The following is a 13,342-nucleotide window of genomic DNA, read 5'->3' as shown; positions in this document are numbered from 1 at the left end:
GTGTGTTGGTCCGTTATACTTCCGGATGGCAAAGTTGTGAGCTTCTCAGCCAAGCGCTCACAATCTATAAAAATTCATGGTTACACAGAGTTTTGCGTGTTGGTTCGTTATACTTCCGGGTGGCAATGTTGTGAACTTCTTAGCCAAGCGCATACTATCTATTGACGCTGTGCGTTTATCCAAAAAACTCACATCTGCCAACCGGATCTAACGTACCAACACAACAAGAGTTTAGGCCCGAGAATCACTTCCTACGGGTATTGGGTTTCAACCATTTTCGTAGTAAGTCTGTTGGGTTAATTCGCCGTGCACTTATTTACAGGTCTGATAACCCGATCTATAATAGGCTCATTGTTGTCATGGAAATCTTTTTTTTTTTTAATGACGCTAAAAATTGTCCATTACAACAATGTTAAACTAGGCCCATAACTGCTTTCTACTTCCGGATGTCAGACCTGCATAATATATGTACACGTCGGTTCAAATTCAATCAATCAATTTTAAAGTTTTCTGGCTAAAGTTATGATGATGATGATGATGATGATGATGATGATGATGATGATGATGATGATGACGACGATGATGATCTGTTTAGTCATTGTACGATGATAAACCGTAAGCATTGTTAGGTGACTTATCTATTGACTCATGCCATGAAATCCATGCGTCATGTGGTGTGATCTCCATCGACCAAATCAAACACCATCACTGTTAAGCGATAATGCATTTTTTTAAAAATCGACAGAGACGACGATTCTAACGGCTGGGTAATCATTTACGCCCGATTATGGTGAGAGAATGTGAGTAAAGAGCCTTCTCCAGGGAATCAACTATGCGCCGCTCAGAACGGGACTCGAACCCAGGATCGTCTATCTGTCTATCTTTATTATTGTTTATCTGTCTAACTATCCGGGTGTCTGTCTGTCTGTCTGTCTGTCTGTCCCTCCGTCCGTCTATCCATATCGTCATATCACACATTATATCCAAAAATACGAGGCTTACAGGGTGTTAGTGTTAGGGCAAATCAATGAGGCTTCCAAATCCAACAGGATTGTCTATCCATTCGTCGTCGTTGTTATCATCATTCGTCGTCATATTCCTCATAAATAAATACATTGTGGTGATCGTCGTCGTCGTCGTCGTCGTTCAACGCATCTTCAACCATCACTAAGTCAACCACGGAATACCTACTACTGTAACTAGAGGACGGAGGAGGTAGAGGGTGGGGAGGAAGAAGAAGAAGAAGAAGAAGAAGAAGAAGAAGAAGAAGAAGAAGAAGAAGAAGAAGAAGAAGAAGAAGAAGAAGAAGAAGAAGAAGAAAAGAAGAAGAAGAAGAAGAAAGAAGAAGAAGAAGAAGAAGAAGAAGAAGAAGAAGAAGAAGAAGAAGAAGAAGAAGAAGAAGAAGAAGAAGAAGAAGAAGAAGAAGAAGAAGAAGAAGAAGAAAGAAGAAGAAGAAGAAGAAAAGAAGAAGAAGAAGAAGAAGAAGAAGAAGAAGAAGAAGAAGAAGAAGAAGAAGAAGAAGAAGAAGAAAAGAAGAAGAAGAAGAAGAAGAAGAAGAAGAAGAAGAAGAAGAAGAAGAAGAAGAAGAAGAAGAAGAAGAAGAAGAAGAAGAAGAAGAAGAAGAAGAAGAAGAAGAAGAAGAAGAAGAAGAAGAAAAGAAGAAGAAGAAGAAGAAGAAGAAGAAGAAGAAGAAGAAGAAAAGAAGAAGAAGAAGAAGAAGAAGAAGAAGAAGAAGAAGAAGAAGAAGAAGAAGAAGAAGAAGAAGAAGAAGAAGAAGAAGAAGAAGAAGAAAAAGAAGAAGAAAAAGAAGAAGAAAAAGACGTGACGCGACATCAGACTATTGATTACTATTTGGTCGAGCCTGAGACTACAAAGAAAACTTGAGCTCTTAAACAGCACAATAACTACTAAATATGCTCAAAGCATAAAGTACTTTCCAAGGGGTACCAAGCCAACAGTGGCAATGAGGAGTAACGACACAATGTGGGCCATTATTGGGGCAGTTTAAAAAAAATAAATTCTATACAAAGACAACGATGTTATCGTAACGATCAGGTATTATTGGATTTCATACTCCTCCAACGTTGAAGGTTTGAATAATTCAAACGTCTTCCTCTCTTCTATTCTCACACTCACTACAGCCTTTGTGTGGAATAGACCACAATAGGAAATTGCTAATTGTGCCTTAACCTGACTAAAAACGTTTTTTTCCAAATTTGGCCAGAATGCTATACATAAAGACAACGGCGAATTATGATACAGTACATGACAACAAATTTGCTTTAAAACTTCCTTGACCCAAGGCCTTTAATAAAAGGGTTAAGGAAGTTTTAAAGCAAATTTGTTGTCATGTGTACTGTATTATAATTCGTCGGTGTCTTAAGGAATAGTTTTCTGGCCAAATTTAAAAAATCGTTTTATTAAACGACCACGATTGAAAACTTTTCTCAAGTTGAGAGCCATTCCAATCGATGGGTATTTGATTCTCCCCCCCCCCCCCCCCCCCCCCCCCCCCCACCCAAGAAATTCAGGCCAAAATCTAAAAAAAAAAAAACAAAAAAAAAAAAAAAAAACAACTGTTGACGTCATCAGAGAAAAGAAATGACTGGGTTTTTTTGCACGGTCATGACCGCAAACACGAGTATAATGTAATAAGGAAGACAAAAAATTAGGGCTTTTCTCTCTCTGTCTTTCATTCGCTTCTCAAGTCGTTCAATTCCAATACGACAGCCTTGGACTATTACTCTCTGTAACACCAAATAATAATAATAATAATAATAATAAAATAATAATAATAATAATAATAATAATAATAATAATAATAATAATAATAATAATAATAATAATAATAATAATAATAATAATAATAATACTATACTCAAAGTGCTGTATTATTTATTTGGTCCCAGGCCAACAACAATTAACATGACACGACTGACAAGAGTCTGCAAAATACACGCGAGCACGTTGATTATTGAGCGCAGCCATTACTGATAAGGGCATAAATGAAATTAAAACAATGATAAGAAAGCATAACATGAAATAAATAAATCAACAAACTAAACGAAGTCAAAAGAACACGATCCTGTACAGTACAGAGTATGGGATATAAAAAAAAAGTAAAAGCAACCACCGCCCCTCATCCTCGCATCCACACCTATACGAATTGCCCTGTTCCCCAAGGAGGTTCCAACAACTGCTGCATCAGCATTGGGGGATACATGCCTACTGTGGCCATCGATAGTGCACCAGAGTTGGCAAGTGGCTTTGATGATGAAACGATGATAATATTTGATTTGTCTGGTGTGCAGTGATGATAATGTGATGCCAAGCCATCCTCTTCCTTATCCTGCAGGCAGAGATGCCTCGGATTTTCTTCTACAACCCGCTTCTTCTTATCCACGTAAGAGCTAAATTGGTTCCAGAGGGAGTTTTGGCACTGAACGAAAATGATTACTCAAGCAATTGATGTTATCCACTTGGCAAAAAAAATTAATTAATTAAGCAATTAATTGTTTTTAAGGAGGGGGGGGGGGGGGATTCTGCCAAATTGAGCTTTGATGATGGCATGATGTTTGGTGTGGTAAATACGTATGTAGTTGTATAAAACGATGCAATGCCTTTTGGTCTCTGATGCCTCGAGCCTCGTTTTTTTGGGGGATTTTCTTAAGGGTTTTACGGCGCTTGCAACACATTAAGGTCATATCAGCGCCAGTAAAAACGAAGAAAATGGGATAGTAAAATGTTATAGAATTACATATAAAGCATCCAAGAATAAAACAGACAAAGACAAAGGAGAATTGGTTCAAAGAGGGAGCAGGTGTAGATTCCAAGAGCACACTATCAGTGTACTTAGTTTGAGATCACCTAAAAGTCTCATCCAGACCCACTAAGGGAATACACTCAAATGTTTACAAATCATATATAATAAATAAACAAAACAGAATACAGTGTATAACAGAGAGATGATTTACAAGGAAAAAAATATCATCTCCCAAAACTTTACATTTGACTGTTTCCCTCCAAGTCAGGACAAAACCAAGTAGTCTCATTCCAAGACAAAGACAGAAAGCATATTGGAAAACAGACATAGGGAGATAGAAGACAAAGTATGTACCCCCCTGCCCACTATGGGAGGTCAGGAACACCACCCAGGCCTCTAGCCTCGATCATAGATATGGATGACTAGATGGCCAACGAAGAGGAATTTTCCGTGTGTCCATTAGCTGTTATTACTGTGTCATACCGGAAGTAGCTCTTTTCTCTTGATGAATAGGAAGGTTAGGCTATCAATACTCTTCTTGTCTGATGATTAGTTATGCCAGGCGCTACCTAAAGCTATTTTCCATCCTCTGGATTCAAAATTAATCGACTTTTTCAACATATTTCTCACGGAGTTATTGATTTATATCTACAAAACCATCATGCTTCTTCATGCATCATCATCAAGTGCCAGGCCTGTTGCAGACATCGGCGATCATGTCTCTCCAACCATATCTGTCCTCAGATCTTCTCAATAGCTCGATTCCTGTTCCTCCTCCACCAATCCATCTGTTCAGATTGCCAATGTAATCTATCCTCTGTCTCCCTCTTCTTTTCTCCCCAGCAACTTTAGCCGTAAGTACAATATTTTCAATACCGTTTTTTCTGTAAATATGTCCGAGAAATTTTAACTGTCTTTTTCTGATGGTGTTTACCCAAGTTGGTCGTACTCCAATTTCTTTTAACACCTCCTCGTTTTTTATTTTATCTTTCCATGAGATTCTAAGAATGCGTCTATAAAACCAAATTTCGGCTGCATTTATTCTATGTTCACTGCAGAATCAGAAAAAGAGTTACAACAACTACTCGATAATGTGGCCAAACATAGCGAAGACATGGGTTAGAACTCAATGTGAAAAAAAACAGAATGTATGGTTTTGAGCAGAAATAATGTTAAACCACCCTGCAAATTATCCTATCAAAACGAAGAGATCAGGAGAGTTGAAAGTTTTACATATTTGGGATACATTATTACATCTGATGGTAGATCCACCCATGAAATTAAAGAAGAATTGCTTTAACAAAGAACACATATAATCAATTAAAGCAAATCATGAACAACCACAACATTGAGATGGCAACAAAACTCCGGGTAATGAAATCATACGCGTGGTCTGTGCTTCTTTATGGCAGCGAATGTTGGAAGATTAACAAAGAATGTGAACTTAGAATAACTGCAGCCGAAATTTGGTTTTATAGACGCATTCTTCATACATAATGTGCGTTTATAAATGCAACAATCGGGCTTCGAATGATAGAAGTCGCCGTTTCCATAGATAAGATCAAACGAGGGAAGTGATCCTTATTATTTCTTGTTAAAATATCAGTATCGCTGTTGTATCGTATTGATATCGAACATTTCTCATATCACCCAACATTTATGTAAAAACAAGCGGGAAGTAACTTCGGAACTGTTAATTGTAAACAGCTTGTATTTATTGGCTATAAAAAAAATGTTATTTCGAAACAAACAAAAAAAATTTTTCGTGGCAATTATGATTTGAAAAAATCATACATATAAGTTTGAAATGAAACTTTTAAAACTGACTTGCTTAAAAGTCTGCAGTAAAGGGGGCGGGTCTATCTTTCCAAAGGAATTATTGAATCTAGTTTTCTAAGGGAAAAGTAGCGTGAATTTTATAAGCCTAAAGTTAAAACCATTATCATTGAGATAAAGATTTATATCACAGCAACTCTTCTGATTGCAAAAATCGCAAAGACTTCCGACAGTATTTTATAAAGAATTAAGAGGTATCTAAGCACTTGAGATTTGGACCCAGTATCCAAATAAAATGAAAATGGTCCTGCGCATGGCGGAAGTCATCGTATTTTAACAAAAGAAAAGAAGATAACGCCCACTTTGTTGAAGGTCCTTTCTTTTACTTTCATGGCCCCCATCTACCTTCCGCCTTGTTCACAAGTTCCCGCGATGCCTAAGAAATAACAACTGTTGTAGCATTGAAGGATTATGGCAACTCCTTCCGCCTTGTTCACAAGTTCCCGCGATGCCTGTTGTAGCATTGAAGGATTATGGCAACTCCTTCCGCCTTGTTCACAAGTTCCCGCGATGCCTGTTGTAGCATTGAAGGATTATGGCAACTCTAGCAATCGATGTTCAGGCGCCCCAATGACAAGGGAAATTACTCTGCCAAAAGGAGCTTAGCTGATGACATGAAGATATTGATTGGTGAGGTATATAGTTGTATACACTGATGCTATGCCTTTTGCTCTATGATCTTAAAGACAGTGATGCCTCGGGTCTCTATTGCTCACAAGTTCACGCGATACCCAAGGAAGGGCAACCGTTGTAGCATTGAATGGTTACGGTCACTCAAGCAATCAATGTTCAGGCGTCCAGATGGCAAGGGAAATTACGCTGCCAAAGGAGGCTTTGTTGATGACATGACGGTATTGAATGGTGTGGTATTTTGTCATAAGGTGAACCCAGGCCATCCGCTTCCGTATTGTACAGGCTGAAATGCCTCGGATCTCTATCCACTCGAGAGCCAGCAGCACATCTTCCCAAAGTACAGCTGTTGCAGTATTGAAGGATAATCGTAACTCGGGTCAGGGCAAACTTTGCCAACTGGGCATTAGAACATCGATGCCCTGACCCGAGTTACGATTATCCTTCAATACTGCAACAGCTGTACTTTGGGAAGATGTGCTGCTGTCTCTCGAGTGGATAGAGATCAAAGGGAGATATCACTCTGACAAAAGGGGGAGATTTGTTGATGTTGATGATGACGATGGTGGTATTGTTTGTATTGGTTGGTGTGTTGTATAATCATGTACGATGATGCTCTCTGGTCTTAAAAAGCACAAATGCCTCCATGCTCAATGTCGAATGACCGCATTCCCCAATGCGAGACATCTGCTGTGGCACTGGAATAATATGATTACACAAGCAATCATTGAGTTGCAGAGACAAGTGGCAAGGGAAATCACTCTGTCCAAATAAGCTCTGATGATGACATGATTATGATTATTCTATTGATTGGTATGGTGTATCAATATCATGATGATGCCAAACCTTTGGTTCTCTGATCTCAAAGGCTTCAGATCTCATTCACACCCCCACACCCCCCCCCCCCTCTCTCTCTCTCTCTCTCTCTTTTTTTTTCTCTGCCACATTCCCAAGGGAGGTTAACCTGTTGTGGACGATAATAATTGATCGGACCAGGCTATCGATAAGTTTCAGAACCCACTTGGCAAGGGGAGATTACTCTGCTTAAAGGAGTTTTTGATGATAATGATGATGATGATGAGGAGGAGGAGGAGGAGGAGGAGGAGAAGGAGGAGAAAACAGCAGAAGTCCAGTACCCACTTGGTAAGGGGAGATTACTATGCAAAAGGAGTTTTGATGATGATGATGACGACGACATCGGTGTGTTGTTATTATTGTATGAGATGATGCCAAGCAATCCGCGTCCTGATCGTAAGACGAAGGTGTCTCGGGATCCCCACCCCCCCCCCCCCCCTCGCACCTTATTCCCCTCATTCCCCATTCTACCCAAATGAATAATAACAAGAAATGAAGTGAGTAGGAAAGTGCCAGAAGACAACAGAGAATAAAAATTTCGCGGCGGCCAGGCGGAGTTGTACCAGTTAGCCACAATCGCCGTCACGAAATTTTTATTCTCTGTTGCCTTCAGGCACTTTCCTACTCACTTCGTTTCTTGTTATTATTCAAAGGAATACAGCGTTCTACTGTTTGTAGCTTTAAAATTATATAAATCATCGCCAGTCCAGCACTCAGTTGGTAGGGGGAAATTACTCTGATAAAGGAAGTTTGAATGACAACATGATTAGTAGGACGTGTGTGTGTGTGTGTGTGTGTGTGTGTGTGTGTGTGTGTGCCCGGGTTTGAGAGTCTTTGCCAAGATGAGTCATTTAAATCGATCGATATTTGAAGGAAGAGTTTTTCTGGCCAAATTGTTTAACACGTGTTTTTCCAGAGTACGGCAAGACTGTTGTAGCAAAAGGACGATTATGATTACTCAAGCGTCGGCGTTCCGGACAAGGGACATTACTCTGTCAAAGAAAGCTCGGATGAAAACATGGGTAGCCTCTATTATTGATTGGTGTTGTGTATCGATAACATGACGCCACGCCTTTCGCTTCCAACTGCTAAACCCGTAGATGCCTCGGATTTGCTTCCATCGCCATCCCACCCACCCCATCCATTGTCCCTTCACAATAACAAGGTCTTATTCCCCCTAAAGAGGTGCAAAACCTGTAGCCAGTGTGACTGATTTACAAGAATATTGATGCTGCAGAGCCCAGAAGGCAAGTGCATACCTGCCTACTACTACGAAAAATTCGTAAAAATACCAATTTTTGACTTCAACAAAACAAATAAATAGACATTTTTGATTCAATACAATGTGTTAAGAAAACGTTGGTGTCACAAAGCATCTATTCAGGGATTTGAAGACATATTTAATACTGCTAAGAGTAAAATATTAATTTGTAAAATTAATTGTAGTGAATTCTATTTCTTCCCTCTGAAAACTACGAATTTTTTTTTACATATAAAGTAGCAGGTCTGCAAGTGGTGTGTGTGTGTGTGGGGGGGGGGGGGGGGGAGGGACAAAAGAAACTTTCGTAGATGACATTATCTTGATAACAGAGCTGCCACATCGACTTGTGACATTTTCTGAACTTGTTTACAACAAGTAAAAGGGGAGAGAAAAGTTAACACGAGTTACTGAGAAGATTGTGGAAATAAAATAATAATTAAGATTTTTAAGTCCGGAAATTAATCCGAGATTTCTTAATATTCGGAATTCCAGAAATTTCCGGAAAGGTGACATCTCTGTGGTTATTGCTTGGCAGCCTTGCACAACGGTATGGCTTTTCCGACTCGTAAACCGACACAGTTGCGTGTAAGATCTATCGTAGTATCATAATCTGTCCACCAGCTTTGACCCATATAATAATGTTTCAACATCTCCTGTGTTTCCTTTAATTGGGTTAAGTGTGTGTATGTGTGATGAAATGTCAACAAGCGTCTACATTGAAATATTATTGTAAATTAAATAGTCTCATACAATCAAGATACAGGATTACAACAGAACACACTTGAAACAAACATGTATATAAGGAACGGGCCTGTAAATAATAAAGTAAGGACCCCTGTCTGAGTCCCAGAGAGAGAGAGAGAGAGAGAGAGAGAGAGAGAGAGAGAGAGAGAGGGAGGGAGATAGAGAGAGAGAGAGAGAGAGAAAGAGAGAGAGGAGGGAGGGAGAGAGAGGGGGAGGAAGGGAAGGAGAGAGAAAGAGAGATAGATAAAGAGAGAGAGAGAGAGAGAGAGAGAGAGAGAGAGAGAGAGAGAGAGAGAGAGAGAGAGAGAGAGAGAGAGAGATAGATAGAGATGAAAGGGGTCGGGGGCGTGTACGTACCTGCATCATGGTTGCCAGGTGACAAGGGTTACCAATCCAGATAACTTGGCGGGTAGAGAACTTGAATCCCAGCTCGATTCCAAACGTCAGGCACATCAGTATTAATAGGATCCGTTTGCCGCGCGGCTCGCCGTCCCGGTAACGGGCCGGACACGGCACCGGCAGGCGCAGGCGCGGATAGGCGTACAGCAGGGCCAACAGGCCGATCAGGGACGCCATCGCGCTCTCCCAGCAACGTTGCGAGAGGCTTAGAAAGTCGCGGCACTCCGGCCCGCCGTTCCGGGGAGGGTGTGGTCCACTCCTTTGTACGCCCAGTCGAACCATCCTTCGTCCTGCGGGCGTTGAGGGGACGACGACGACGATGGCGATACGTATGGAGGTGGAGGGAGTTGATAAGATCCTTGGGCGTTCATCGTCAATTAAACTGCTCTCTATGATGATGAAGACGACGACGATGAAGATGATGGCCGGTTTATCAATCCACGGCTAAAAAGGCAAAATGAAGACTAGAGGTTTTTTTAGAGTTTTGATTCATGTGGTGGCTTTGACTTTGTTGACTGGGGAATGGACAATAATACTGCCGTACTCTGGAAAAAAACCATAATATTTGAAAATTTGGCCAGAAAACTCATCCTTCAAATATCCATCGATTTAAATGACCCTCATCTTGACACAAAAAAAAACAACTCTCAAACCCGGGACATCGTGTGAGGTCCCAGGTTTGAGAGTTGTTTTTGCCAAGATGAGGGTCATTTAAATCGATGGATATTTGAAGGACGAGTTTTCTGGCCAAATTTTCAAATATGGGTTTTTCCAACGCAGAATAGAGGTTTAAATTTAAAAGAAAGAAAGAAAGAATTTCCAACGGATAGGATTATAAAGATTTTGGAATTTTGATACTTAATCTAACAGATGGAAGTGGTGTTCGCTTTGGTTGTGTTTCGTTGTTGTTGTTTTTTTTTGTTTGTTTGTTTTTTGTTGTTTTTTTTTGTTTTGTTTTGTTATATTATCATATCATTTTGTATGCGTGTTGTTTACAATATCTACATTAATAATCGTATCTAAAATATTTTGGTGTTCTTTCTTGTGAAGTAGTACGGAAAGAGATGATGGGTGTCCATCGTTTATCAAGGGTGATATGGGGTGGGTTACTTCGATGACGTCTTCATCAGAGTAAGTTGTAAGCGACACGTTGGTGTTCATGTTCAAATGTGATCGATGTGGGGGTTGCTTGCCTATTTATAAGGTTACGTCAAATAGATGGTTTAAAATAAAACACAACTTTGGTCAACCTAAAGAACGGAACTGGAGTGTATGAAAGGTGTCAGACAAAGAAAGAAAGAAAAATACAAGGAAAAAAAAATCCTAAAAGAATTTTCGACATCGTCTGGGGATCGAACCTCAGACCTTCTGATTACCGTAATCAGAAGGTCTGAGGTTCGATTCCCAGTCGAAGTCGACTGATTTTTTTGAATGTTTTATTTCTAGTATTTTTCTTTTTTGCTTTGTCTGGCACCTTTCATGCACACTTGTTCAATTCTTTATCTTACACCGGTGCCTACTTTTTAATTTTTTATTTGGTCTACCTACTCATGAGATCAAATTATTACCACGAAAAAAGAACCTGTGTGTTGAATGAAACAAATATACATAGTATAATAATTAAATCTTAATACAATCACTTAAATATTTACTTATATTTGACACAGATGTCATACGCACCTGAAAATAGATATATTTTTCCCCAAAATAAAATGGCTTAAATCAATCTTTGACCAGGATGATTATAATCCATTGTTAAAGCCAAGTTGGGTGTGTTACATACGACACGAGTGGATAGAAGAAAGAATATACAGATGGACACCACATAAGGGAGAGGATGTTTCCGTCTCCTTTTCTTTCCCCTTTGGGCAAAGCCTGACGTTTATCCAAAAGTCATCATCGCGGAGAGAAATTTCCAAGATGGTTGGTTACTAAAATATAAATATTAAAACCTAAAAAAAACCAAACACACACACAAAAAAACAAAACAAAAACAAAACAATTCTAGGATTTATGGAGCCATCTTTAGTGACGGTTAATTTGAGACGATGATTGTTGAATGAATGGTTGATGGTGTCCTTTGCAAAGGTTCCCGCTACTACTGCTGCTGCTACTGTTGTTGTTGTTGTTGTTGTTGGTAATAATGTTGAAGATGATGATAACATAGACCACAACGATGAATACGATGACTTAGTGATTAAAGCCAGTTGAGAAAAGGGTCCTTTTTTCCAATGGTGCAGTCTGACTTGTAAATGCTGTGTCGCCAAATTTTCCACAACAAAACACGCTGTTTCAGCTGCTGGGGATAGGAAAGAGAAAGAGAGAAAAAAATATATATAAAACATCAGGCATTTTGCAACAAATTAAATAAGGAAAATTATACACAAGTTACGTGGGATTTTGTTGTTGTTATTTATTGTTTGTTTGTTTGTTGTTTGATTGTTTGTTTTTTCTTTCTAATTATGTTGTGCTTTTAAAGGTAGGATTTAGAGGTGGAGAGGGGTCGAGGGTCAGATTCGTACGATAAAAAATCATCTACATTCTCATGAAATGACATTTATATGGTGATTTACAAATGTATATTAAGACAACATTTGCGTAACAACAAATGACCGACGTATAAAAGTAGGAATGATAATTTTCAAATGAGGTCGCAAAAAGACGTTGGCGCGTTAGTCATCACCACCTAATAGCATCAATATGTGACTCCAATACATTCGAAAACCACCCACAGATAAATAATGGTTATTGGGGATAATGGGACGGACCTTATTGATCATTTTTCATTATCCGATTTGAACATCCGGTTAACCGTATCAATAAAACGAAATGTGAAGGATTGTCATTTAAAAATAAAAATATGACACACACACACACACACACACACACACACACACACAACACGTGTCATGTTATGAAACCATACCCATGTCAACACTGTTCCAATAACTAACCCAGCAGTATTGGATAACCGAAACGAAATCGATATTTCATTCATTATTTATAGTTAATACCAAAACCATTCCAGGGATTCCCGATCCTAGTTTTGAACACGTCCAGACACACACACCACGACGACGTCAATACTGGGATCATTGTCAGGCAGAACTGGAAGTCCGTCAGACGTTTCAACATTTCAAAACACGTGTTCATTCTACCTACCGATGATATATCAAGTTACATAATATACGATTCTTTCGTCTCTTTGTATTTATTAAACGAGTTATTTTTATCGTGCCCAATAACACAACGAGCTTGCGAGTATGTGTTACTGCAAGATAAAAATATAACGAGTTTAATAAATAGAAAGAAATGAAAGAATACGTTTATTTTACCCTCCTAGTAAGATTATTCGATTTTTTATAACCAAATGGTATGGTATTTGTACTTCTTTTCGCCACAATTTGTATCTTTCTCCTTCTGCTTGAATGACCATATGACCCAAAACTAAAAACGTCGCATTTCTATTCATGTGAGCCAAATGACCAGCGCAAGACGGGTATTGTAAAGTGAGCCTCGCTCAGTGTGGCATTGGTATATTGATGCGCATGCGCAAACGTAACGCCGCTCTTTGTTACCTACTATTTACCCGGCCAATGGATTCAATCAACTGACCACGCCTTTGACAACAATGCCTGTATGCAAACAGGCCTACTACATACTACGAAACAATCGTAGAAATACGACATTTTGGCTCCAATTTCAAACTTCATGAGCACCTCTAAGTCATTCAAACGTACTGGAAATGAAAGAAGATGCCAGAGTACACACATTTTAAGGAGTTTGGTGTGTTTGTTAAAATCATTATGATTGTTGTTGATCTATAACGTTAACAATAGTGACGACTACTTTTA

At 39.2% G+C, this 13,342-nt stretch overlaps 1 pseudogene across 1 annotated transcript in view; it reads right to left on the bottom strand.

Annotated features, from left to right (window-relative positions):
* The window catches only part of LOC144956030 (uncharacterized), a 79,044-nt pseudogene that overhangs the window by 23,183 nt on the left and 42,519 nt on the right, over window positions 1-13,342 (bottom strand). Inside the window, exon 2 of the transcript XR_013641855.1 lies at window positions 9,447-10,033. The product of XR_013641855.1 is annotated as an uncharacterized LOC144956030 (transcript). The remainder of the gene's footprint in view (window positions 1-9,446; window positions 10,034-13,342) is intronic.

Source organism: Berghia stephanieae, chromosome 10 (assembly GCF_034508935.2).
Source record: "Berghia stephanieae isolate SIO BIC M18660-M18661 chromosome 10, UCSD_Bste_1.3, whole genome shotgun sequence".
Taxonomy (NCBI): Eukaryota; Metazoa; Mollusca; class Gastropoda; order Nudibranchia; family Aeolidiidae; genus Berghia; species Berghia stephanieae.
The sequence above is the reverse complement of the archived record's forward strand: the minus strand, read 5'-3'. Positions and strand labels throughout refer to the sequence as shown.